This window comes from Phascolarctos cinereus, unplaced genomic scaffold, assembly GCF_003287225.1.
Source record: "Phascolarctos cinereus isolate Bilbo 61053 unplaced genomic scaffold, phaCin_HiC Scaffold_9;HRSCAF=440, whole genome shotgun sequence".
Classification (NCBI taxonomy): domain Eukaryota; kingdom Metazoa; phylum Chordata; class Mammalia; order Diprotodontia; family Phascolarctidae; genus Phascolarctos; species Phascolarctos cinereus.
Genome location: NW_027556402.1, coordinates 144,605,996 through 144,632,460, shown reverse-complemented (window position 1 = coordinate 144,632,460; position 26,465 = coordinate 144,605,996). Strand labels below are relative to the sequence as shown.

The 26,465-nt window shown below is 36.6% G+C and overlaps 1 long non-coding RNA gene across 1 annotated transcript; it reads right to left on the bottom strand.

Annotated features, from left to right (window-relative positions):
* Positions 1-547: 547 nt before the first annotated feature.
* LOC144454139 (uncharacterized) lies at positions 548-9,346 on the bottom strand. The gene is made up of 3 exons (XR_013483802.1): positions 9,241-9,346; positions 8,082-8,156; positions 548-639 (listed from the first exon to the last, which is right to left on the bottom strand). It is a non-coding gene; the product is annotated as an uncharacterized LOC144454139 (long non-coding RNA).
* Positions 9,347-26,465: the final 17,119 nt, after the last annotated feature.

The window sequence follows — 26,465 nt, the reverse complement described above, 5'->3', positions numbered from 1 at the left end:
AATTGAAATACCTCACTAAGTTGTAAGGAAAGTTCTCTGCAAACCTTAAAGTGCCATAGAAATGTGAATTATATTCACAACACATTCCATATTCAAGCAGTAACATTATTTGACCTTTTTCAAGTGGAAATCTTCTCTATCCTACCACTTTTTACTACAAAATTCAGGAATTGTGGCCTAAATATGGCATATGACCCTGGAAATGACAAGTGAAAAATTTCTGCATTTTTGACATGCATGACATGTTGTAGTGCTGCCATGGGTTCTTTATTTTGTCTGAAATGATCTCTAAGATAATTGCAGCTTTCTTTACCTTCTCAGCTGAAGTGAAAAAAGTCAGTCTCGGTGGTCTAGAGTGAGTTTAAAGCATACACTGAGAAAAACACCCGATTCTTCTGATCAATATTCTATTCTGTCTTTATATGTCTTTATATATCTTTGCCACATGAAAAATTATCTGTTTTTGTTAAACTGCGTCTAACATCTGCAATTTCTTTCATAAGAAACAAACTGCCAAAACCCAAATGGAAAAGCCTGGTGTGTTACTCACTCATGATAGATTACAATTTGGCAACGTTGGAGTTGGACTTCATTTGGCAAATGCTGAAATGAGATGTTCTTCTTTAAATGTTCTTGAATCTTAAAAAAACGACAAAAGACAAAGTAGTCAGTTGCAATCTCTGCCCTACTGCTTTGGCATAGGCACCTCTAAAATCAAATTCAGCATTGTTGAGCTCACCTGTCCTTTGGTGGATGTTTAAAAAAGCACATCTGTATTGATTCTACAGCTTACATTTTTACACAGTGTTTTACAATTAATCCATGCAACAGTGCGCATTCACATAGTGCTTTATTTGATATTAGCAACAATCTTGTGAGGTACATAGTACAAGTATTTTGACCTCATTTTAACAGGTAAGAAAGAAAACGAGAATTTTGCCTCATATTTCATTGAGAAAAAAAATGAGGTTATTTTCTGAGAGCTCCCTCTTCTCCCTTCCCCATTATCTCACATCATTAAGATGCTTTCTGCCACTTTCTCTTCATTCACCTGTTTCATATGAAAAGATAGCCCTTCTCCTTGCCAAGACTAACTCCCTCTTCATGTACATATTATCCCATTCCATTCTATCTCCTCCAGCAGACTACATCTTCTATCTACCTATTCTGTCACTTATCTTCAATCTTTTCCTGATTATTGGCTGCTTCGCTACTACCTAGATGTCTCTGCCATCCTCAAAAAACTTTCACCTGATTCATCTAACTCTGCTAGCCATCATCCTATAACTCATCCTTTTTCTGGCTAAACTTCTAGAAAAGGCTGTCCACAATTGATGCTTCCCATTTCTTTCCCCTTACTTCCTTCTTACCTCTGCAGTCTGGGCTCCCAACTTTACCACTCAACTGAAACTTTTCTCTCCAAAGTTACCACAATTCTAATGGCCTTCTCTCAATCCTCAATGACCTCTCTGCTATTTTTGACATTGTCAACTACTCTCTTCTCCTCAATATTCTTTTCTCTTTGGATTTTTATGAAATTGCTCTCTCCTGCTTCTCCATCTACTTGGCTGACTGACTCTCAGTGTGTTTTACTAAATCATCATCTAGTTCACACTCATTAACTGTGATTGTTACCCAAGGTTCCATCCTGGGCCCTTACTCTTCTCCCCCTATACTAGTTCATTTGGTGATCTCATTAGCTTTCATGGATTCAACTATCATTTCTGTGCAAAATATCCTCAGATTTATTTGTCTAGCTCTAACCTCCCTACCGAGCTCCAGTCTCACATCTCTATTGGACATTTCAAACTGAATATCTTGTAGACATTTTAAATTCAACACATTTAAAACTGAACTCATTATCTTTCCCACCAAACCCTATCATCTTTCGAACTTTTCCTTTTCTATAGAATACACCACCACCCTCAGAGTCACCAGGGTTAACCTAGGTGTCATCTTTGACTCTTCATTTTTTTCTCTCATCTCCCCCTTCCCAAATCCAATTAGTTGCCAAGTCCCATCATTACTACATTCACAACATTTCTCATATATACCTCCTTCTTTCCTTTGACACTGCCACCATCCTGGTCCAAGCCCCTCATTACCTCACACCTGGATTGTTGCAATAGTCTACTGGTTGGTTTCCCTGCCTCAAACCTCTCCCCACTGCAGTCCATCCTCCACTCAACTGTCAAACTGTTCTTCCTTTAGGAAGTACACCCCCTTATTCTGTCAAATCCAGTGGCTCCCTATAGGCTCCAGGATCAAATATAAAATCCTCTGCTTCTCTTTTAAAGCCCCCCCATAACCTGGCTCCTTCTGACCTTTACAATCTTCTTATTCCTTACACTTTCCCCCCCACCCCAATATACACACATACTTTGATACCTAGTGACACTAGTATCTTTGCTCTCCTTTGCACCTGACAGTCTGCCTCCTGACTTTTGCCACCCCTCATGTTTGCAACTCTCTCCTTCCTCATCTCTGCCTCTTAACTTCCTTGGAATCCTTCAAGTCTCAGCTAAAATCCCAGCCTTTCCTTACTGGCAGTGCTTTCCCTCTGTTGATTACCCTCAATCTTATTTGTATATAGTTGTTTATATGCTATCTCCATTAGACTATAAACTCCTTGAGAGCAGGAACTGTCTTTTACCTTTCTTTTGCATACCTGGTGCTTAGTACAATGCCTGGCATATAGAAAGTTCTTAATAAATGCTTGCTAATTCAGAGAAATAAGACAACAGAGCTAGTAAGAAGAAATGAGAGAGGAACCTAGTTTTAACTTAAAGCCCAGGGATTTTTCTTTCCATTATATCACAATTACCCATAAGATATGAAAATATGTAAAATTCAAAAGGAAGCCTCAGAAGCCTTCCTCTGAGTAGCAGAGGAGGAAGTAAAAATGTGAAATGCAATCAGAAAATGTTCTATTTTAATTTAATCTTTTCAACTAATAAAATCTATTTTTTCTTCCTCCCATCTACCTCCCTATTGAAAAAAAGAAAAAAAACACCTTGTGTTAGATATGCATAGTCAAACAAAGCAAACTCACATATTGGCCATATCCCAAAAATATGTCTCATTCTTCATACCAAATCTATCACCTCTCTATCAAGACATGGATAATGTGTTTTGTCAGTGGTCCTCTGGGATTGTGATTAGCTATTACATTAATCAGAATTCTTAAGTCTTTTGCAGTATATTGTAACTGTATAAATTGTTCTTTGGTTCTACTCCCCTTTGCATTTCTCTCAAATTATCCCTTTTATAATTCTTAGAGCACAATTCCATTATATTAATATATCATAAATCAGTCATTCCCCATCTGATGGGCACCCTCTTAATTTATAGTTCTCTGTCAGTACAAAAGAGTTGCTATAAATGTTTGTGTACATGATGGTCCTTTTTCCTCTTTCTTTGATCACTTTGTGCTATAGGTCTAGTAATGGCCTAGCTGGCTCAAGTTGTATGTCCAGTTTTGTAAAGAAGGAAACATTCCAATGTTTAAGTTCCTTCTTCCATCAAGTTAACTGTTTCCAATATATCAACCTGAGTACTTTCTACTTTATCAAGCACTTAAAATTTTGTTATTTATCATATCAGTTTCTTACCAAAGGATTTTTAAAGGTTCAAAATAATAGCTAATTTTAAAATTAGTTAAAACAGAAAAGCATGTCATTCAAAGTTAATTATTTTTCTGATTACTTAAATAATTAAAACTTCCCTATCTAGTAACTTCATGAAACTCTGCTCTTCAGCCTGCTCAGAGAAGGGACTGGCTAATTAAACATTCTCATTAATAGTTAACATACATCATGCATAGACAATGAATTTTTAAAAGAAATAAAAGATGGAAAAACAATACTAAAACCATACTTAGCATAATTTAATCTTTCTTTGGTAATTCAGTATCTCTTCAGAACTCTGATGTCTCAAGATGATAATTTATTTTCATATTTTAATGGATACAGAATTTCATTACACTGATTGCAATTGCTTCCTCCTTTGGTGCACATAGCAATTCCTATACATAAGCACTCTACAGAGGATCCAATAAGCTCTTATGGGTGTTTTGATATCCAATATAGCCTTACAATATTCTTATCTCTGTTTTGACGCTGATGACAACAATTTTGTGGAGAAGTTTAACCAACGTAAAACAATTGCCACAAAGAGAAGACCAAAAGAGACTAAAAACTGCCCTAGTCAGAAAACACAATTTACTTACCAACTAGAGATGTAGCAATCGAGTGCATTGAAAACTTAAATTCATTAGAAAAATCTTCCAGAGAAGGATGGTAGAAGATTAAAAGCAGCATTGCCTCACAAGCAAGAAACTCTGAGGGGATAAAAGCTTAAAGAAAGCGCAAGGTCATCCTCAGAGCATTTAAGAATGAAACTAGAAGATCAACAAAAAAGGAGAAGAGGTGCAGCTAGGTGGCATAGTGGATAGAGCACCGGCCCTGGATTCAGGAGGATCTGAGTTCAAATCCAGCCTCAGACACGTAACACTTACTAGCTGTGTGACCCTGGGCAAGTCACTTAACCCCATTGCCTAGCCAAAAAAAAAAAAAAAGGAAGAAAAAGGTCAGTAAAGAATTTTTTTAAATATTAAACTCTTTTCACCATCAAGGATAATGGAGCCACATTTGGACTCAAACACCAGAGCTTCAGGTATGCTTATAGAGGAAGTGCAAATGGCACCGCAGAAAACCAAAATGAGAATAATAGCTGTACCCAACCAAGTATATAAAGAGGAAGTCCATTGTGGAAGCAACAAGTCTGAGGTTGTTGAAAGATGAACTGTAAATGTTTGCAAAGGACAGGAAGATTAAAAAAATCTTGAACCTTAAAATTTCTAAAAATCACAGCCAATGAAACATCAGTAACTAGAGAGCCATGTGCCTACTTTCCCTCTACAAAAAAAATTTATGAGAATACTTTTCACATGCATCAAGGGCATCCTTTATGAGAGTATGTTAAGGAAACTAGCAGGTTTTGACAAATGATATTTCACAGTGTATTACATCTTTGCCATCACACAGTTAACTGGAAGACTATTTGTATTCTTACATCATTCTCCTCTAACATGTTTTGTAAATGAATTTGTATCCTAAACCAGTGATGATCTTTCCATCTGATAAGGAGATTAAATATTTGTTGGCAGAGAAGGTGCTTGGGATCTCATCATCTCTTCATTGTGGCAACTGTTTTGCATCTAATGAAAAGCCATTTTCTTTCTATCTGTCCATTTGTCTTTTTTTTTGGAGTTGACAGTTTATTTCAACAAATGTGGTTGTATCTGCTATAATAACATGCAGAGGCATATTCTCATCTTTATCCTTATTTTAGATTTGATATTTATTTCAACTTTTTCTCTGACCAGTTGATAATCTGACTCACATCTACAGGTGATTCTAAAATTCACTACTATTCAATTCAACAACCATCAACTGACTACCTGTATACGTGGCACTGTGCTAGGCACTAGGAATACAAAGACAAATGTAACAGTCTCTAATTTTCCATTAGAGAAGGTTAATATCTACGACAAGTATCCTCTTGTTAACTAAGACATAGTCAATTTCATTAAACTCTGAGCTAGCATCATTCTATATCTTCTAACTCTTCTTGAAAAAAGGCATGCTTTTTATGAAAGGGCAGCTAGGTGGTGCAGTGGATAGAGCACTGGCCCTGAAGTCAGGAGGACCTGAATTCAAATCCAGCCTCAGATCAAACACTTGACACTTACTAGCTGTGTGACCCTGGGCAAGTCACTTAACCCCACTGGCTAGCCCCAAAAAAAGAGTGTCTATGTTGTACAAGCATGAGGTTTCTGAGCAAGCTACAAGTCTTTGGCCACATTCATTTCTTGATCTAAGTCACTAGTTTCCAAGAGCATTTCACCAGGCTCCCCATACCCACTTTCAGATCAAAGCCACCAAATATCAACATATGTGTTAGCTTGGTTTAGAATCTTATCAAGTTCTTCATAGACTTCATCTTCCTTCTTCAACCTCTGCAAAGAATGTTGGATGATAAATTGCAATTTTTTTAATGGTCTTTTTCCTTATGCTCATTCTGACTAAATTTCTTGTAGTCGAAGTCTGATGTTAGAACACAATGAGACTCATATGACATTCAACAGTTAACAAAAGGAGGTTTTCCTAGCTACAACATTGAAAGGATACTCAGACAACACTCAATTCAGTTATACATGGGTCCCCTCATATCTGGTCAGCACTGGGACCCCACATTTAGCTTGGGGAAGTGAACATTATGCTTCTAAATATTATGGTTAACTAAAATCCTATTATAAGTGCTAGTATGAGTTCTTTCTATACAGAGACAATTCTCAAACTTATGATGGATTATATTCCTTGAAAAGTCTCTATAGTTCTGGTCAGCAGAGATGACTATGGTTACACCAAAACTGAGGGATGGTGGTTCCACTTAGGCCTTTTTATGCCCTTGGGAAACTAAGAATTTATGTCAACAAGGCTAGAGGCCACCAAAGTCAAAGGTCTTAGCCCTCTAGACCAATTCAGGCTTGAAGATGGATTCCTCGACTTTTAGAATTAGTATATCCTACATGGAGATGGGGGCAGAGGAAATCCCAGTCGATGTTGATCCTATCACATTAGTCCTTAGACAGATACTAGAAGTCTGCTGCCTGTGACTATGAAGCTATGATGCCAACGCTTGAGGTTCAGGTCCTTGACTGATTCCTGTGGTGTCTGAGGCTCAGCTCTTGAGCTTAATTGCTCTAATCCAAAAGCAAAAGTTTTCCCTGATCCCAGCTCTGGGCTAAAATAGCTACAGCATTGTTGTAGTGAGTAGAGACAGAGTATCAACAGTCTCCAAATTGCCCCTTACAGTGCTACCAGACAAATTTTCCAGTGTTTATAAATCTACTCATGTCACTCTTCTGCTCAAAATCTTCAAGGACTTTCTACCAAAATTAAACTCCTTTGCCTCTTTGGTAAAACTCAAGGCCCTTTATAATCTGGTCCTGCCTCTCCTTTACAAGTTTATTTCATCTGTCCTCCATACAATCTCTGATCCCAGTCAACCTGGACTATTCTCTGTCCTGTGCTTTCTGCGATGAGTGCCTTTGCTCAGAATGTCTCCCATATCTAGAATGCCCTCTCCCTCTCATCCATCATTCCTATAATAACATTATACATATACATAAACATACCTCCTACAAGAAAACTATAGCAGAACCTCAGACACACTTAGAAAAGGACCCAGATTTGTTTGTCAGTTTTTGGAGAATATATAAAGGTTTGGCATAAAATTGATTCCTTAGGAATATGTGTACCTCTAATTTTAACATCATATCTTTGGAAAACCAGTTTCAGTTTATATAATTTTTAACTATAGAGACTTTTCAAGGAATATAATCCATTACAGGTTTGACAATTGTCTCTGTACAGAAAGAACTCAGTCTGGCACTTATAATAGGATTTTAGTTAGCCATAATATTTAGAAGTATAATGTTCGATTCCCCAAGCTAAAAGTTAGGTCCAAGATGGACTCAAGACAAAGCCATAAACAGTTATGTGTTAAAGGCATTGGCCTTCAAAGATGTCTGGTGCCCAAAAATGATGACAACTTATAATATAGCATTTTATTCTTAGTATACTCTAAAATGTTTTTTTACTTTAAAATGCCTAAAAATCAATAATCTTTTTTTACTTTGTAGCTCATTATAAAATAAAATAAATTGTAGCCTTCATAAGATTAAAACACATAAGAAATATAAAGCAAATTTATCTAAGCATATTAAAGTTTAAATAAGGGTAGAAAAGATATACTAAAATTCTTGGAGACAAAAAAATCCATATTTATATAATAGGACTTTGATATTATTTCAATAAGTAACATGAATTTTCAGAAAATGTTTTCATAGAAAAATTGATTTTCATTCAAGTATCTCTTTTAAAAAACAAGCAAAATAAACATATTAGGTACTATATATATAATAAATATATAGAGAGAGGTAACCTATATTTGTTGTAGAAAAATAGAAGTATGACTTAATAATATTGGAATCCTATTTTTTTTTAATTTCTTACTTGTCTGAAATCTTCTACACTTCTTCGATGTGGGCAAACAGATAACAGACTCTTAAGTATGGCAGAATCCTTGGTCTGCAATATGAAGAAATGTTAGTTATTTATTTGCATGGACTGTATCTAATTTGTCCTCATGAACACTATCTTTGCTCTAAAACAGAAATAAATTAAAACCACCGGTAAAGCAGATGCTCTGATTACATATTACTACTTTTATTTTGCTTTACAAACTTCTTTTAAATACCTTAGGATACCTATTTTTCCCTAGATGAAACTTGGTTGTCTTGATAGATAGGGGGAATTTGCTACATCATAATGAAGTAAATGAATCAACATCTGAATTGGTTTAAAGTGGTTTGATGGTATTATTCAGGCACTCTCCATGTGTGCTAAAGAATTCGCTTCTGTCCAATTCAGTTCTGTGATCTACATCAGAGGTATCAAACACACAGTGCAGGAGACTGTGAATGGTGGAGGGAAGATACAGTGCTTTTTTTAATATTAGGGAAGAAAAAAGATTGAGACATATCAGCAGCCCTATTTATAGATGAGGAATGCTGCCCATAGCACTCTTCAAGAGCAAACCAGATAAAAATTTAATTGAGAAGTATTTACAAAATAAGTAAAAGTACAATTATATATATAGATAGTATTAATTTGTGGTATTCTAAATCAACATGTGGCCCATAAGAATCTTTACATAGAGTTTAGTGTCCCAGTTTCTACTTGAGTTTGATACTACTGATCTGTCCCATGGACTAGTAGGGCCCACAAACTAGGCCCAGAAACAAATTGTGGTAATGAAAATAAATTAAAACGTAATTGCACCATATCAAAAACACAGCAATATGAAGTTTCATTTGATATCAACACATTCACTAAAAAGCATATAAAAAAGAGCTTTCATTCTATTTAATGTTAAGCAGATTCAGTTATAATTATTTGAATTATGTTTTATTCTGTTACATATGGATATAATTATGTTAAAATGATCCACAATATGAGGAACTTACATAAAAACATTTTCAACAAAATTGAGTGTATTAAACCATTCTGTGATTTTTTAAAAATCCTTCCACCAAAGAAAGTTAAAGACTTTGCTATTCCTAAAATCAGATAAGCATTAATTACAATGCAAGCATTAAAAAAAAATACAAACCAGATTCATTTTAGCTTCAGTGAAGATGTTTAATAACATTCCATTTCTTATTCTATTTTGTATCTTCAAATGGAAGGCCACCCACTGTACTGCTGGGCTATTTCCAATATATCTGAAGAAGAAAAGTAAAATAAGTAAATATAAAAATGTAATAATGAATACTAAAACGACACAATTTTTAGACCATCTACAAACATTGGTTATGCTTCAAAATTTTTTATTGATACTTTTTGTTTTTACATCATCTAATTTTCTCAACATATCCCTCCCCACATGATGCAAAAACTTTATACAACTGGCTTGCTATAGTATTTATTTTTTAATAATTATTTTATTTATTTTTAGTTTTCAACATTCACTTCCATAAGATTTTGAGTTTTAGAATTTCTCCTCCTACCTCTCCTCCCCCTCCCCAAGATGGCATGCCATCTGATATAAGTTCTACTTACACACTCATATTAAGCATATTTTTACATTAGTCGTGCTGTATAGAAGAATTAGAACTAATGGGAGGAACCACAAGAAAGAAGAGACAAATCAAAACAACAAAAGAAAAGGAGAGCAAATAGTATGCTTTGTTCTGCATTCAGACTCCATAGTTCTTTCTCCAGATGCGGATAGCATTTTCCATCATGAGTCTTTTGGAGTTGTCCTAGATCCTTCCATTGCTGAGAAGAGCTAAGTCTATCAAAGTCATTCATCGCACAATGTGGCTGTTACCATGTACATTGTTCTCCTGGTTCTGCTCATTTCACTCAGCATTAGTTCATATAAGTCTTTCCATGTGTCTCTGAAGTCCACTTGCTCATTTCTTACAGCAAAATAGTAATCCATTACATTCATATACCACAGTTTGTTCAGCCATTCCCCAATTGATGGACATCCCCTCAATTTCCAATTCTTGGCCACCACAAAAAAAAGTGGCTATAAATATTTTTGTACGTGTGGGTCTTTTTCCCATTTTTATAATCTCTTTGGGATACAGACCTAGAAGTGGTATTGCTGAGTCAAAGAGTATGCACAACTTTATAGCCCTTTAGGCACAATTCCAAATTGCTCTCCAGAATGGTTGGATCAGTTCACAACTCCACCAATAATGCATTAGTGTTCCAATTTTCCCACATCTCCAACATTTCTCATTTTCCTGTTTTGTCATGTTAGCCAATCTGCTAGCCAAGCTGGCAAAGATAGTGTTCATGAGGACAAAGGACAAATTAGATACACTCCTTGCAAACAATAACTAACATTTTCTTCATATTGCAGACCAAAGATTCTGAAATTGGCTAACATCTGATAACTCAAATGTGATGTGGCACCTCAGATATGTTTTGGGGTGTTCCTGCCCCATAGGGGCTGGGGGAAGGGGAGTGGACAGGGCAACAAGTACCATTTTTTGGCTAGTTTGGAAAATTTTCCAAATAAATACTTTTTGTTTAAAAAAAGGGGGGGGGGGCAGCTAGGTGGCGCAGTGGATAGAGCACCGGCCCTGAAGTCAGAAGAACCTGAGTTCAAATCCGACCTCAGACCAAACACTTCACACTTACTAGCTGTGTGACCCTGGGCAAGTCACTTAACCCCAATGGCCTAAAAAAAGAAAGAAAGAAAGAAAAAAATCAATAATGATGTAGAGCATTTTTTCATATGAGTATGGGTAGCTTTAATTTCTCCCTCTGAAAACTGCCTATTCATATCCTTTGACCATTTCTCAATTGGGGAATGACTTGTATTCATATAAATTCTACTCAGTTCTCTATATATTTTAGAAATGAGGCATTTAACAGAGACACTGGCTGTAAAAATTATTTCTCAGCTTTCTGCTTCCCTTCTGATCTTGGTTGCATTGGCTTTGTTTGTACAAAAACTTTTTAATTTAATGTAATAAAAGTCATCCATTTTGCATTTCATAATGTTCCCCATCTCTTGCTTGGTCATAAATTCTCCTCTTCTCCATAGATCCGATAGGTAAACTATTCCTTGCATTCCTAATTTGCTTATAATATCAGTCTTATAATATATAATATATGTAATATATTATTGTATAATATGTAATATTATAACTATATAATATATACTATATAGTTTGCTTATAATATCAGTTGACTTTATCTTGGTATAGGGTGCAAGATGTTGGTCTATGCCTAGTTCCTGCCATACTATTTTCCAGTTTTCCCAGCAGTTTTTGTTAAATAGTGAGTTCTCATCCTAGAAGCTAGAATCTTTGGATTAATCAAATGGTAGATTACTATAGTCATTGAGTGATATGTCTTACATACCTAACCCATTCCACTGATCCACTACTCTGCTTCTTAACCAGTAACAAGTAGTTTTGATGATTGCTGCTCTATAACACAATTTAAGATCTAATACAGCTAGGCCACTTTCCCTTGCATTTCTTTCCATTAATTCCCTTGATATTCTGTACTTTTTGTTCTTCCAGATGAATTTTGTTATTATTTTTTTCTAGCTCTATAAAATGATTTTTGGTATTTTGGTTGGCATAGCATTGATACAGTATTTAAAGAATTTAACTATACCCATTACTATAAATGAAGCCGGAAGACATAAAGAAGTTACAACTAAATGGAAGGTTGTTTCATGGTTTCTCCTCAGAGAGGTAAATAAAGGAAATGATTTCATTCTGCAATAAGAATCATTTTTCCTATGGAAAATCACTCATCTCACCTTCTAGTACTCATAATAAACATAGACAAGGGACCACTATAAAGAAAGAAACAATTTATGCACCAATATCCATTGCAAAAGATGAAGTGAAAAAATTATATGAAGAATTTGACAGTATCTGCCATAAGTTAACATATAACTCAGTATTTGCTTCAAACCCTGGAATGTTACAAAGCTTCCTAAATGAGAATTATAATGACTCAAAAGCATCCAGACTTATTCACATAGGAAAAACCAAGGGGATAAAGATTGTCTATGATCTAGACAATAATGTGTAGTTGCATGGATGGCTTGTAGAGGCTGATGGTCCATTGGTAGATACGTAGGTAGATAGATAGATTGATTGATAGATTGATAGACAGATAGAAAGATAGATGATAGGTATATAGAAAGCTAGCTAGCTATATATGATAGACAAATGTAGACATATAAATATAGATATCTTGAAAAGATACTTTAGATGGTTGAACCTGGTCCAAATTTAATGGAACAAAGAGAGTGAGATTGACAATTGGGAAATTGCACAGTGGATTTAGTGAACCCCAAGCTTCTTCCCGAAACAAAACTCTAATCTATTAACACCAATATACTTTCCATGATGCTATATGACTTTGATTATTCACAAATAATAATTACAACCACAATAATAATAATCACAAACATCAAGGAAGAAAAAATTAGATTTTCCAAGGGAAAATGCAGAGATTCATGGTGGATAATAGTAGGTTGCAGCACATTACCAACATAAAACTACACAAACTAAGTGGTATAAAAGTTATCATCAAAGAGATGACCAGAAAAGGAGGTAGGGTCTTATAGTAACATCAAGGGATAACACGTGGACTGTCCATGCTACACTGTTATCCAGTTTAATTCAAATAAAGAAGCATTCACTGCATACTTAAGGTATGCAGGGCACTGTGTGAGGTGCTGAAGGTGAAGATCAAGACAAAAATGAAATAGTTCCTGCCCTAAGAGCTAGAAGACCTACCTATAAGGACCCTAACATAGGGTGGGGACCCATATGTACAATTTACAGATAAGGAGTGACTATCTGCTGGAGGCTTATCAGCTTCTTACAAACATGCACAGATCTCTCCATCTTTAAAAAAAAAAAAAGATCCTTGACACTACCATCCCCTCCAGCTATCTTCCTATATCTCTCTTCTCTTTTCACAGTAAAACTGTTTTTTTAAGCTGACTACTTCCAACTCCCTTTCCTCTTCTCTTATTCACTTCTCAGCCCTTTTGCAACCTGGCTTCCGACCTCACCACTCAACTAAACTTATTCTCTCCAAAGTTTCCAACAGTCTTTTCATTGACAGATGTGATGGCTTCTTCTCAATTCTCATTCTTCTTGAAATCTCTGGAGCTTTTGATGCTGTTGACCAAACTTTCCTTCTAAATAACCTCTCCTCTGCTTTTTTTTTTTTGACACACTGCTCTTTTTTTTTTTTGTTTTCTCTTCCAACCTCACCACTCCAAATCTGTGTTGTTGGATTATCACCCATAACCTACAGTCTGTACGCAGTAATCAAAGACTCTGTCCTGGACCTTCTCTCTCTACATTCTTTCAGTAGCCTTATCTGCTACCATGAGTATAATTATCTTCTCTACACATATGATAACCAGATCCACATTAAGCAACCCTAGTATCTCTCTCTCTAGTTTTCCTCCAATATCAAACTGCCTCTTTAACATTTCAAACCATATGTCCCTTTGACATTTAAACATTTCCAATCAGTGGCCAAATCTGGTCAGTTCTGTATCCACAACATCCCTTACATCTGATCCCTTCTCTTCACTCACATGGTTACCACCCTTTCAAACCCTCTTCACTTCTGGAATACACAGAGATATAACTAGAGAACATCAAGACCCACACTTGTCATATATTTTTTAACACATTTAAATGTTTAGGTATTTCTAGGAAATATATCGAATTTAAATTGAAACCAAATTACCAACCTAAAGTAATGATTGACAAAAAAAATCTCACACAGTGCTTTCTTTTTATATTATCTCAAGTGACCCTCAAAAGCATACAAAGTATTGTTAATTATTTTACATTTGAGGAAACTGAGGCTCAGAGAACTTAAATGACTTGCCAAGATTGTATAGCTAGTAAATAGCAAAACCAGGACTTGAACCAAAGTTTACTGACTCAGAATGTTCTTTTAAACAGATTTCTTTCTCTTAAGTGTTATTGCTGCTTCCCCCACCACTAGTCACTTCCCAGTTATGTTTCCCCCACCCCACAGAATCCTCCTTGGTGATAAAGAAAAACACTTATGCAAAATAAACTGACACAGTAATCATGTGTAACATATGCTACCTTTTTATTCATAGTCCACAATCTCTCTTTGAAATAAGGAAGAGTGTTTCATCATCAGTCCTCAACTCAGTGCTATATCAACTACACCACCCTGATACTGGCAATAGTTATATAATTCTTCATTGGGTACAACATCCAAAAAGAAGCCTAGTTGATCTTAACGGAATAAAATTATATTTGAAAACTTCAAGTAAAACTTAAGTAAACCTTTAGATTGACTCATTCTTCTCTCTCTCTCTCCACACACTCATCTGAACAGAAGAATGAATGTTTAATAATATAGCTAGCACCCAACTAAAAGCTTCCATCACAAGTTGGATGGTATTTGCACATTAATGATGGCAGAATGAGAGTAAACTGATTCAATGTATAATATCTAATGTCATATAAAAGAAAGGCAGCAACATCTTTTCTGCAAATTTATATAAGTAGCATGAAAGAGAAGTCTTCTCAAGAAAGTAATAATTCTTCATATTGTCTTTCTTTGTGGGATATTAACAACTAGCCATCTTAGTCACTCTTTCTGTTCAGAAGTCTACCCTCCCAAGAAGGTCTGTTCTAGAGGAGGAGACAAGAAAATGAAATAGCTAATCCTTTCTGTGGTAATTTGTGGTTTCTGAAATCAAGAGCATAATTGTCTACAAAACAACAAAGGTACCAGCCTATATTCAAACTTGAGTGTCACCTACTAGCATTACGTCAAATAATTCTAAAAAGCAATTATCAAAATAAGAGCTACAAAACTGCTCAATCCCTTCTACCCAATGAGTTCACAAGTAGGACTATACATTAACATGATGGGGGGAAATCCCAAGTGCAGAAAATTTTCTAGAAGCCTTATTTGTAATAGTGAAAAAGTTTAAACAACCAATGGATTTATCCCTTGGGAAATGGCCAATTTGTAGCATAGAAACATAAGAATATTGTGCCATAAGAAAAGTGGCAAACATGAAGAATACCAAGAATTATAGGAAAACTTAAATGAAGAGATGCAAAGTGATTAAATCAAAATCAGAACAACAATATCCACACATTATGACAACTACTGAAATATGGAGACATAAAAGTAAACAGGATATTTGTTACTCTTGTTAAAGTTAATATGCACATTTTTAAAAAATCTGCAAATAGGGGCAGCTAGGTGGTGCAGCAGATAGAGCACAGGCCCTGAAGTCAGGAGGACCTGAATTCAAATCTAGCCTCAGACCAAACACTTGACCTTTACCCTGGGCAAGTCACTTAATCCCAATTGCCTAAAAAAAAAAATTCTGCGAATAATGAAAGTTTTATGTTTTTTTATTGAAATTTTTGGTGGATTCTAGGTTTAGAATAACAAATACATGTAGGGTTAGTGGTCCTGGTTTTCAGATCAGCCATAACAATCAACAAGTATTTACTTAAGAACCTACTATGTGCAAAACTACTCATCTCAGATTGATTGACATAATAATAGAATTAGTAACAATAATAGCTCTTATTTACATAATGTCTTGACATTTATAAAGAGCTTTCCTCACAACAGCTCTGTGAGGTAGGTAGTGGATTATTAACCCCATTTTACACAGTCAAGATACATTGTTGCCCCAATTATCTCAGAATTTCTCAATAATATAACCTGCCAGAATTTTCACTTTATGCCAACTCCACATGGTCAGTATTTTGTAATCTTTCTAAAATCCACATTCAACTCCTGTTTGTATAATTTTGGTCTTATTCAAACATACTACAGCAGACTGATTTTATTTTGCTTGAGGAGGTCTATACAGAAGCAATTACTTAAGAAATCCAAATAAAAGGAAAAAAAAGTTTGCCTAAATTTTCCATCCTGAATTCCTGGGTGATCATTCAAAATTTCTACTTTCGTTTGACTATGACTCCCAAGTAAGTGCATTTCTTTTATACTCTGTATAGCAGGAACGTTTCATGAACATGTCTTTAATATAAACCTATTAAGGACTCAACATCCTTCATTTTTTTCTTTCAAGTTCTACTGTAAGTGACCCTGGGTTGTCCAAGGCTATCAAAGCATGACACAAACTTGAGAGACAGGTTTTATCAAGCTGGAGAAGTTGCAAGCATTGTGCTGGAGACAATCTAGCTCAATTCTACTGGAAGACTTATCACCAGAAGGTTGAGGGTACATGATGAATTATTTCTCCTTGGAGATGTGTGAATTATTTCACAAGACTGAGAGAAAAATGCTCCTATTTAAGCTTTCTGAAGGCCAAAGAGAGGCGGCTAGGGAGTAGTGGATAGGATAGCCTTGGAGCGAAGAAGATGTGGGTTCAGGTTGGTTGGCTACTTCTTTCTTCTCCTTCCTTTTCTCCCCCCACCCCCACCTCTGTGATACAGTGAAAAAGAATCCTGGACTTGGAGTCCACAGAAATCTAGGCATAAAGTCTTCATCTGGCTTTTACTAGGGCAAGTCATTTAATCCTTCTCCTCAGTCCCATTTTTCTTATCTGTAAAATAGGGTCAATAATACCTGCAGTACCTACCTCACAGGGTTGTGAAAGATGGTAATATATGCCAAGTGTTTTGTAAAACTTAAAAGTGCCGTAGAAATTTCAATTTATGTTATTGTTCTTATTATGAGGTAGCTAAGTGGTAGAATGGTTTTTCTGAGTTCAAATCTGTCTTCAGACACTTCTAGCGATGTGACCCTGGGGAAGTCACTTAACTACTCTGTGTGTCAGTTTTCTCATCTGTAAACTGGAGATAATATTTGTAAAGTGCTTTGCAAACAACTAAAGCGCTATATAAATACTAGCTATTATTATTTTTATGCCTCATATAAATTTTGCTTGGCAAAAAAAAGGAAAACTAAGTTAGAAAAGTAGCATGGCCTAGTCTGAAAAAAGGGGGTGGCCTTTGAGATGAAAATACCTGGTGACAAGACCTATTTACAATATTGTACATACTAGCTGTGTAAAGAGGACCAGTGGCTTAATTTCTCAATGATTTCAGACAACTCTTCATAAATTACAGGCACTCCAGGTAGTTTCTTCACAGATAAAATCACATCTAGATGAAATAATAATGATGATGCTTTTTATTTCTTTTGACCCTCACTTGATTTTTCTTTCCCCTGCAGATTAGTGACCTCGGATATTTTTCTATCTTGACCCCTGCTCTGTGACCACTATGGAATAAGAATTTCCTTTCATAGCAATGGATTCTTTGCTGAGGTAATCTGGTAAACCTCTACAAGTTACAATAGATACAGGAAACAGTCTTTAGAATCTTATGTATTTCGGACTGTGCATCACTCTTCAGTCTGATTCTAGAGATTTCTAGACATGATAAAAGAACAAAAAACAGCCAGTACAGTTTTAAGGCGGATAAGGGGAGGAAGAGTAAAAAGAGCGGGCTTTTTCTCCGGGTGTTTGCCCAGGCTCCACAGCTGGCAAGAGTGAGAAGGATCAGTGGCCAGTGACAGTGATACATTGGCCAGAGGCTTATGTTTTCGGTCCAAAGAGAATTGTAAATTTGGGAGGAGAGTACCGAAACCCAGCTGGTTAATTGCAAGCCAAGCACTGGCTTGTCAACCCTTTGTCCTGTCCAAGGGTCCCTTATCGCTTTCCTAGCCTGGTCTCGAGACATATGATCTGTCATGCCAGAGCAGCCCTGGCGACAGTGGGCGGCACCGACGGGGCTCAGTTCCGAAAGAGTCAAGAGGTAAGGAAAGGTACAGCCTCTCCTGTCCCTCAGTAGTTCGGTGGAAGACTAAGCTCTTCTCCCAGACCCTGGGGAGGACAATGCAGGAAGGCGCAGCTGTTACCTTTTCAAGCTCAGGGTCAACCCGCAGATGTGCGCTAGGATTCTGGCCATCTTACGGAACCGGTCAGCAGCCCCTCGGCCCTGCACTAGGACCTCAGTGGGGGAGGATGAGAGAATTAAAGTACTGGCTTTGGAGTCTGAAGAAAGCTCTCTGAGGAGCCAGAGGTCAGATGGCAGGGACCACGCAGGCTTCAGAGACGGGTAGGGGGACGAAAAGGACGACATGGTCAAGGTCCCGCCTGCGAACTAACGAACAGCGGAGCCCAGGCACCGACTGCCAGGGAGATCGCCAGCAGCCCGCCGAGCGCGCGTTTCCGAGGTAACCGCCTCTCCTCGCTCGAGCCGGAGGGGCTCAAGAAGGCGACTGCAGGAAGCCAGTCTTCAGCAGCCCACTCTGCGAGACCCCAGCGCTAGCCCAGCAAAGCTGCGATCAGTGCCCGGGGCCGGTGGCTGAGCGCACAGCGGGCTCAGCACAGTCAGTAGAAAGCCCAAGGTCAGGCTCCGGGTCCCTGCTAGAGCACGGGGGAATCCCGGACCTTAGGTCAAACTAGCTTGGCTTGGGAAGCTTGGAGGCGTGGTTTATGGATTTCCTAATTGTCAACAAATAATATTTGGAAAAATATGAACTCACCCGAAACGCAGGAAAAACGATAAAGAGAATATGTGAGAAACTTAAGGTATGGGAGGTCTCAGGACTGGGAGGTCTCAGGACTTGGAGTCCTGAGGATGGAAAGTCCCTGCTTCTCAATTTCCTATTCCTTGGCTGAATCATCTTCCACATCCTGCCACCTATGTCTTTCTCAGAATTTCGTCCTAGACCCTCTCCCCTTACACACTGTCATTTGATGACCTCGACCGTTCCCATAAATTCAGTTACTATCTCTATGCAAACGACTCGCAGATGTACTGCATTTGTCTCTAGCCCCACTCCTCCTGAGCTCCTGCCACCAACTGCCAATTGGACATTTGAACTGGTTGGTAGCATGTCGAAAGCAATTTATCTTCCCTCCCGGCCCCCCAACCCCATCCAGGAGTCTTCTGAATGAGGACTATCTGTTGAGAGCGCCACCATCTCAACAGTTACCTAGGTTCACAACCTTAGAATCATTCTGAACTTCTTGTTCTCATTACATATATTTGTGTATCCAGTTTTAAAGTCATTTCTTCTTCTACATTTGCCTTTCTCTCAACTCACATAGCCCCTACGAACTTGTAACAGCCTCCTAATTTGTCTCTGCCTCAAATCACTCTCTTCTCCAAACATCTGCCGAAAGGATTTTCTTTTAAATCAAGGGTCTGACCATCACTCCCCTACTCAAACTCCGAGGCCTCCCTCTTGCTCTAGAATCAAACACAAACTCCTCTGTTTAACAACTAAAATTGTCTTCCTACCTTAAACTACTTCCTCTCCAGTTTTGATTCCTGAAGCCCTTAGTTTCCTTCAAGACTTAGTTCAAGTGGCACCATCTACAAGGAGTCTTTCCCAACCTCCTCTAGATGCTTGTGACCTTTCCCTGAAAATTACCTTCTATCTATTCTTTTTAAATAAACTTGTGTATGTACATCTTCTTGGGGGTTGGGCTGGATTATCCAACTTTACTCATTGTGGAAGCTAATAAATATTCAGCCTGTTTCTCAATCCAAAGAATTCTCTATCCACAGACTAGGCACAAACCATAAATCCAATAGTAAATTTTTTCCTTTTGGCTAACACTGTAAATAACAGTGGGAAACCAAGAAATGAAATCATTTTCAAGAACTTCTGCCAATATGTAAATGGGTACAATCTTCTCTAAACACATCCCCATTGGGAAATGGTACAAATCCCCAGGAAACTCACATTTTTAGTTGAAAAAAGGATTGGGGAAGCTATTTTCTTGTTTAAAGGCTAGAACATTTTTACTGACTCTACCAAAGCTCCTTCCTACGCAAAGACTTTTTTGCTTTGTTGACCCCACTATGCATCTGCAGAGAAGCAGACTTCTCTAAGCAGAGTTGTGTCATGTGCTGAAGCTCCCTTCTCTGCATCTTCCCAGACATTACTCTTCTCCCTTTGGGAAATGTTAATTTATGCTTTATTTTATTTTTTTTAATTTATTTTGTTAATTTATTCTCATTTATCAACAATCACTTCCATGAGCTTTTGAGTTTAAAATTTTTCTCCCCCTTCCTCTCCACCACCCTCCACAAGATGGTGCACAATCTGATACAGGCTATACATTTACATTCCTATTAAACATATTTTCACATTAGTGATGTTGTAAGTAGAAATTAAAACCAATAGGAGGAACCATCAGAAAGAGGAAACAAAACTCAACAGAAGAGAAAAAAAAGATAGCAATTCAACTTCCATAGTTCTTTCTTTGGATGTGGATAGCATTTTCCATCATGAGGCTTCTGGAGATGTCTTAGATCCTTGTATTGCTGAAAAGGGTGAAGTTTATTAATATTAGTCATTGCACAAGGTGGCGGTTATTGTATACAACGTTCTCTTGGTTCTGCTCACTTCACTCAGCATCAGACCAAACAAGTCTTTCCAGGTTTTTCGGAAGTGAGCCTATTCATCATTTCTTATAGCACAATAGTATTCCATTACATTCATATACCACAAATTGCTCAGCCATTCCCCAATTGATGGGCATCCTCTCAATTTCCAATTCTTTTCCACCACAAAAAGAGCTGCTATGAATGTTTTTGTACATGTGGGTCCTTTTCCCATTTGTTGATCTCTTTGGGATATAGCCCTAGAAGTGCTGTTGCTGGGTCAAAGGGTATGCACATTTTTATAGCCCTTTGGGCATAGTTCCAAATTGTTCTCCAAAATGGTTGGATAATTTCACAACTCCACCAATAACGCATTAGTGTTCCAATTTTCCCACATCTTCTCCAACATTTATATTTTCCCGTTTTGTCACGTTGGCCAATCTGATAGGTGTGATGTGGTACCTCAGAGTTGTTTTGATTTGCATTTCTCAAATCAATAATGATTTAGAGCATTTTTTCATATGACTATAGATGGCTTTAATTTCTTCATCTGAGAACTGTCTGTTCATATCCTTTGACCATTTATCAATTGGGGAATGGCTTGTATTTTTATAAATTTGTCTTAATTCTCTATATATTTTAGAAATGAGGCCTTATCAGAGAGACTGGTTGTAAAAATTCTTTCCCAATTTTCTACCTTCCTTCTAATCTTAGTTGCATTGGCTTTTTTGTGCAAAAACTTTTCAATTTAATGTAATCAAAATTATCCATTTTGCTTTTTTAATGTTCTCTATCTCCTGTTTGGTCATGAATTCTTCTGTTCTCCATAGATCTGATAGGTAAACTATTCCTTGCTCTCCCAGTTTGCTTATAGTATCAGCCTTTATATCTAATCATGAACCCATTTTTGGGTGTGAGATTTGGTCTATGCCTAGTTTCTGCCATACTCTTTTCCAGTTTTCCCAGCAGTTTTTTTCAAAGAGTGGGTTCTTATCCCAGAAGCTGGGGTCTTTGGGTTTATCAAATAATAAATTACTATAGTCATTGACTACTGTGTCTTGCATATTTATTTAACCTATTCCACTGATCCACCTCCCTATTTCTTAGCCAGTACCAAGCAGTTTTGATGATTGCTGCTTTATAATACAATTTAAGATCTGGAATTGCTAGGCCACCTTCCCCTGTATTTCTTTTCATTAGTTCCTTGATATTCTGGACCTTTTGTTCTTCCAAATGAATCTTGTTATTTTTTTTTCTAACTCTATACAATAATTTTTTGGTAGTTTTATTGGTATGGCACTGAATAATTAGCTTAGGTAGATCTGTCATTTTTATTATATTAGCTCGGCCTACCCATGAGCAACTGCTGTTTTTCCAATTATTTAGATCTGATTTTATTTGAGTTGAAGTGTTTTGTAATTGTGCTCATAGAGTTCCTGAGTTTGTTTCTGTAGGTAGACTCCTAAATATTTTATAATGTCTACAGTGGAATTTCTCTATCTCTTGCTGTTGGGCTTTGTTGGCAATATATAGAAATGCCAATGATTTATGTGGGCTTATTTTATGGCCTGCAACTTTGCTAAAGTTGTTTATTATTTCAAGTAGTTTTTTACTTGATTCTCTAGGATTCTCTAAGTATATCATTATGTCATCTGCAAAGAGTGATAGCTTCGTTTCTTCTTTACCTTTTCTAATACCTTCCATTTCTTTTTCTTCCTTATTGCTAAAGCTAATGTTTCCAGTACAATATTGAATAACAGTGGTGATAATGGACATCCTTGTTTCACCCCTGATCTTATTAGAAATGCTTCTAGTTTGTCCCCATTACATATAATGCTTGCTGAAGGTTTTAGATAGATGATACTTATTATTTTAAGGAAGACTCCATTTGTTAATTTATCTTTTAGCTTAAGATGGGGTGCTTCAAAAGAATTGGAAATTGAGAGGATGCCCATCAATTGGGGAATGCCTGGGCAAGTTGTGGTATATGAATGTAATGAAATACTATTGTGCTATAAGAAATGATGAGACTGACTTCAGAAAAACCTGGGAAGACTTGTGTGGTCTGATGCTGAGTGAAGTGAGCAGAACCAGGAGAACGTTATACACAGTAGTAGCCATGTTGTTCAATGACTAATATTGATAGACTTAACCCTTCTCAACAATACAAGGATCTAAGATATCTCCAAAGGCCTCATGATGGAAAATGCTGTTCACAAAGAAGAAAGAACTATGGAGTTTGAATGCAGATTGAAGCATACTATTTGCTATTTTTTCCTTCTGTGGTATTTTGTTTCCTCTTTCTGCTGGCTCCTCATATTAGTTTTAATTCTTCCTTACAACATCACTAATACGAAAATATGTTTAATAGGAATGTATATGTATTGCCTATATCAGATTGCATGCCGTCTTGGGGAAGGAAGTGGAGAAGGAGAGGGAGAAAAATTTTAAACTCAAAAGCTTATGGAAGTGATTGTTGATAATTCAAAATAAATTAATTTTTAAAAAAAGATGGGATGCTTCAGATCAGCCATCACATCTTTAGCTCTTGGGCCTAACACACAGCCAGCCTCTCATGCCAAAGATTAACTTAAGTAATTGTAAAATTTGTAAAGAAAGACATTGCTAACTTGCTCTCCTCAATTTAAAATGCTACCCATAACTCCAGCCTGGGTCAAAATGAGTGAATAGCAATCACCTTTTTCCTGTCCCACCTTACAGGCTTTCATGGGGCACACCATGTCCCCCATCCCATACCCAGTCAGTTCAGACCTTCAACTGCGTCTTTCTGAGGCTATACACCACCCACTTTTCATTTATTCTTTCATTGCTCATCATGCTCCCTTCAGTTAATGTCCAGGTCATGAAAATTGCTTTGAAATTTTTATAAGCCTCAAAAAGACATTATAAACCCAGAAGGGGGAATAAGGACATTGGGAAGTACACATAATAACAACTAGCATTTTTATAGCACGAGGCACTGTGCTAAGCACTTTACAAAAAATTATTTTATCCTCATAACAACTCTGGGTTAAGTAGATGCTATTATTAGAATCCCCATTTTACAGCTGAGGAAATTGAGGCAAATAGAGGTTAAGTGACTTGCCCAGGGTCCCACAGCTAGTAAATATCTAGGGTCAGATTTGAATGCAGATTTTCTTGATTCCAGGCCTAGCACTCTAACCATGGAGCCCCCTAGCTATCTAATAACTGCTTTTGTAGGAAGGCTTACAGCAAAACTCCTTGTCCCTAATGCCTTTAAAATCAATTAAATTTATTTAAATCAAATTCTTCATTGGCTTTACTTTTCCTTTTAAAAAAGTAGACATTTTCTTTCTATTCTGCTAAAACATTACTGTATTATGTAGAACCTATGCAGTACACACACACCCACAAATATACACATGAATACACACACATATTTTTATATTCTCCAGATGCTTTACATTTTATTTATTGACAAGTATAAATTACTACCATCACCACCCAAAGTACACAGATGATGCTTTATGAGAAGAGTTAGCATGGAAGAAAAGTTAGCCTAGATAGGGCTCTGAACTTGGAGTCAAGAGTCCTGAGTTCAAATCCTAATGCTGACACTCACCAGTCATCTGACAATGGTTAAGTCACTTAACACTCTGAAACTCAGTTTCCTCATCTGTAAAACGGGCATAATATGCCTATACTACCTATTTCAAAGGGTTGTTGTGAGGCTCAAATGAGATTTATATGTAAAATGCTTTGTAAACTTAAGAGCTATATAGATGTCAGTAATGATTATAAACATTTTAAAAACATATAATATTTAATAAATGCTTATAAATTATACATTTATTTTATGGTACGTGTGGTTTTTATTAATTCATTTATAGCATTCTAAAAAACAAATTTAGGGGCAGTATTTTGTGGTTTGTTTTTCCTTTGGAACTCACTGTAAGAAAATCTATCTCTAGGTTCACAGATTCAGGCCGTGTTAGAACTGGACAGAACCTTAGAGTCCAACATCCTCATTTTACATTTGAAGAAACTTACTCTATTGTCATTTCCCAAAAGCATTCCCAAAGCATTTGCTAACAAATAATTTCATTTGGTCTAATATTAAATTTTAAGACACTCAAAATGCTTTCAGATGCTTTCAGGCATGATATGAGCTTTCAAAATTGTAACTTCCTTTAGCTCTATGGTTGTTTTGTAAGAAGGTAATGATGAAGGCAGACTTTTCTTTGAGAGGCAAAAATGCAAAGTTGTCTTAATACTTAGGTGAAAATATGGCCTTTTTCACAACTGGCAAGTATGTTCGACAACATTTTTTAATAAATTAAATATTGAAAGAATTAATTTGTATCCAAATATACTGCAATAGAATTTTTTTGCCATGGTGAACAACAAAACCATTAATATTGTATGTATATATATATATATATATATATATATATATTTATGCATGTACATATATATGTTCTATTTTCCTCCTGTTTTGTAGATAATTTCCAAATAGTTAATAAATAGTGTTAGTCTCCAGGGGGAAAATAATTGGTGACTTTAGGGTTAGAAAATGATACAATCAGAGAGAACCCAAGTATCTGTTCTGGTATGGAGGAAAAACAAAGAGGTCAGTTAAAAAAGAAATAGAAGTGTGGTGATGGGCTCTATCCTGTGTCTTCTCTCTATTTTCTCTCTCTAGGTGATCTCATCAGCTTCCATGAATTTAATTATCATCCTTAGGCATATGACTTCTAGATCAATATAACTTCAATCCCTTATCATCAGCTTAGCTGCCTAGTGGACATTTCAGATCGGCTATCTCAGACATTTCAAACAACATGTCCAAAACAGAATTAATTCTGCTCCTCTCACCCCTCTTTCAAACTTCTCCTTCTGTCAAAGTTGCCAACATGCTTCCAGTATGATAACATGACCTACAGTGAACTTAATGAGAAACACAATGAACTCCAGAGAAAGAAAAGACATTGAGGCCCTGACATTCCACAGTTGTAAGGTACCCTGGGCACATTTGTCCCTTACACATGTGCCTCACTAACAATGAACTTTAAATTCATTCTTAACTCTCCCCCTGACAGATACTGTGCGTGATTAAGGGGAAAGTGTGCCTCAGGTTTGGGGAGAAAATGCTTTGTAACTACTACTCTCATTATGATATTTGAGCAAAATGTCTTTGCTAAAGAATTTAGTCTCCTGCCTGATTGCTAAGGAAAACACATCAGTAAGTACTCATAAGCAAGTGTTAGGAGGATAGCCACCCACAGAATTACTCCTAGAATCCTGAAATTAGTAGCAGCCACCCACTTTACTAGTATCAGCATAAGTTTGGAAAGTGATCCCAAAGGGAACATTACATTTATTATATAGGACCGTTCTATGGGGCAATACATGGTATTGGGAAGCGAATGTTTACAAAAACAAGAGTCTTCCTTAAAACATTCAAAAATAAAACAATGCTTTTATGACTACATATTAAAAGTTTAGAATTTAAGCTATGTGTCTCTGATGTCTCACTGTAATGTGGTAGTGAGATAACAGATAATTAAAACCCTGGTTGTTTACTTTGCAGTTAACCATTACAAACTTTTAGTTTTGGTCACAAAATCACAGCTTTTTCCTTCATTGAGAATTTTGCCATAAACCATCAGAATTTACCAACCACTTCTCTCTGCTCTAGATGCTTTGATAGAAATACAAAGCAAACAACTACAGTTAGATGCTGGACAGCTGGAAGGTGCCATGGATAGAGTACCGGGAGTCAGGAAGACCTAGGTTCAGATCTGACCTAAGACGCTTACCTGGGCTAGTCACTTATCCTATGTTTGCCTCAGGTTTCTCATGTGTAAAATAGGGACAATAATACCTCCCAGGATTCTTGTGAGGATCAAAAAAGATTATAGTTGTAAACCACCTGGCACATAGTAGGCACTGCATAAATGTT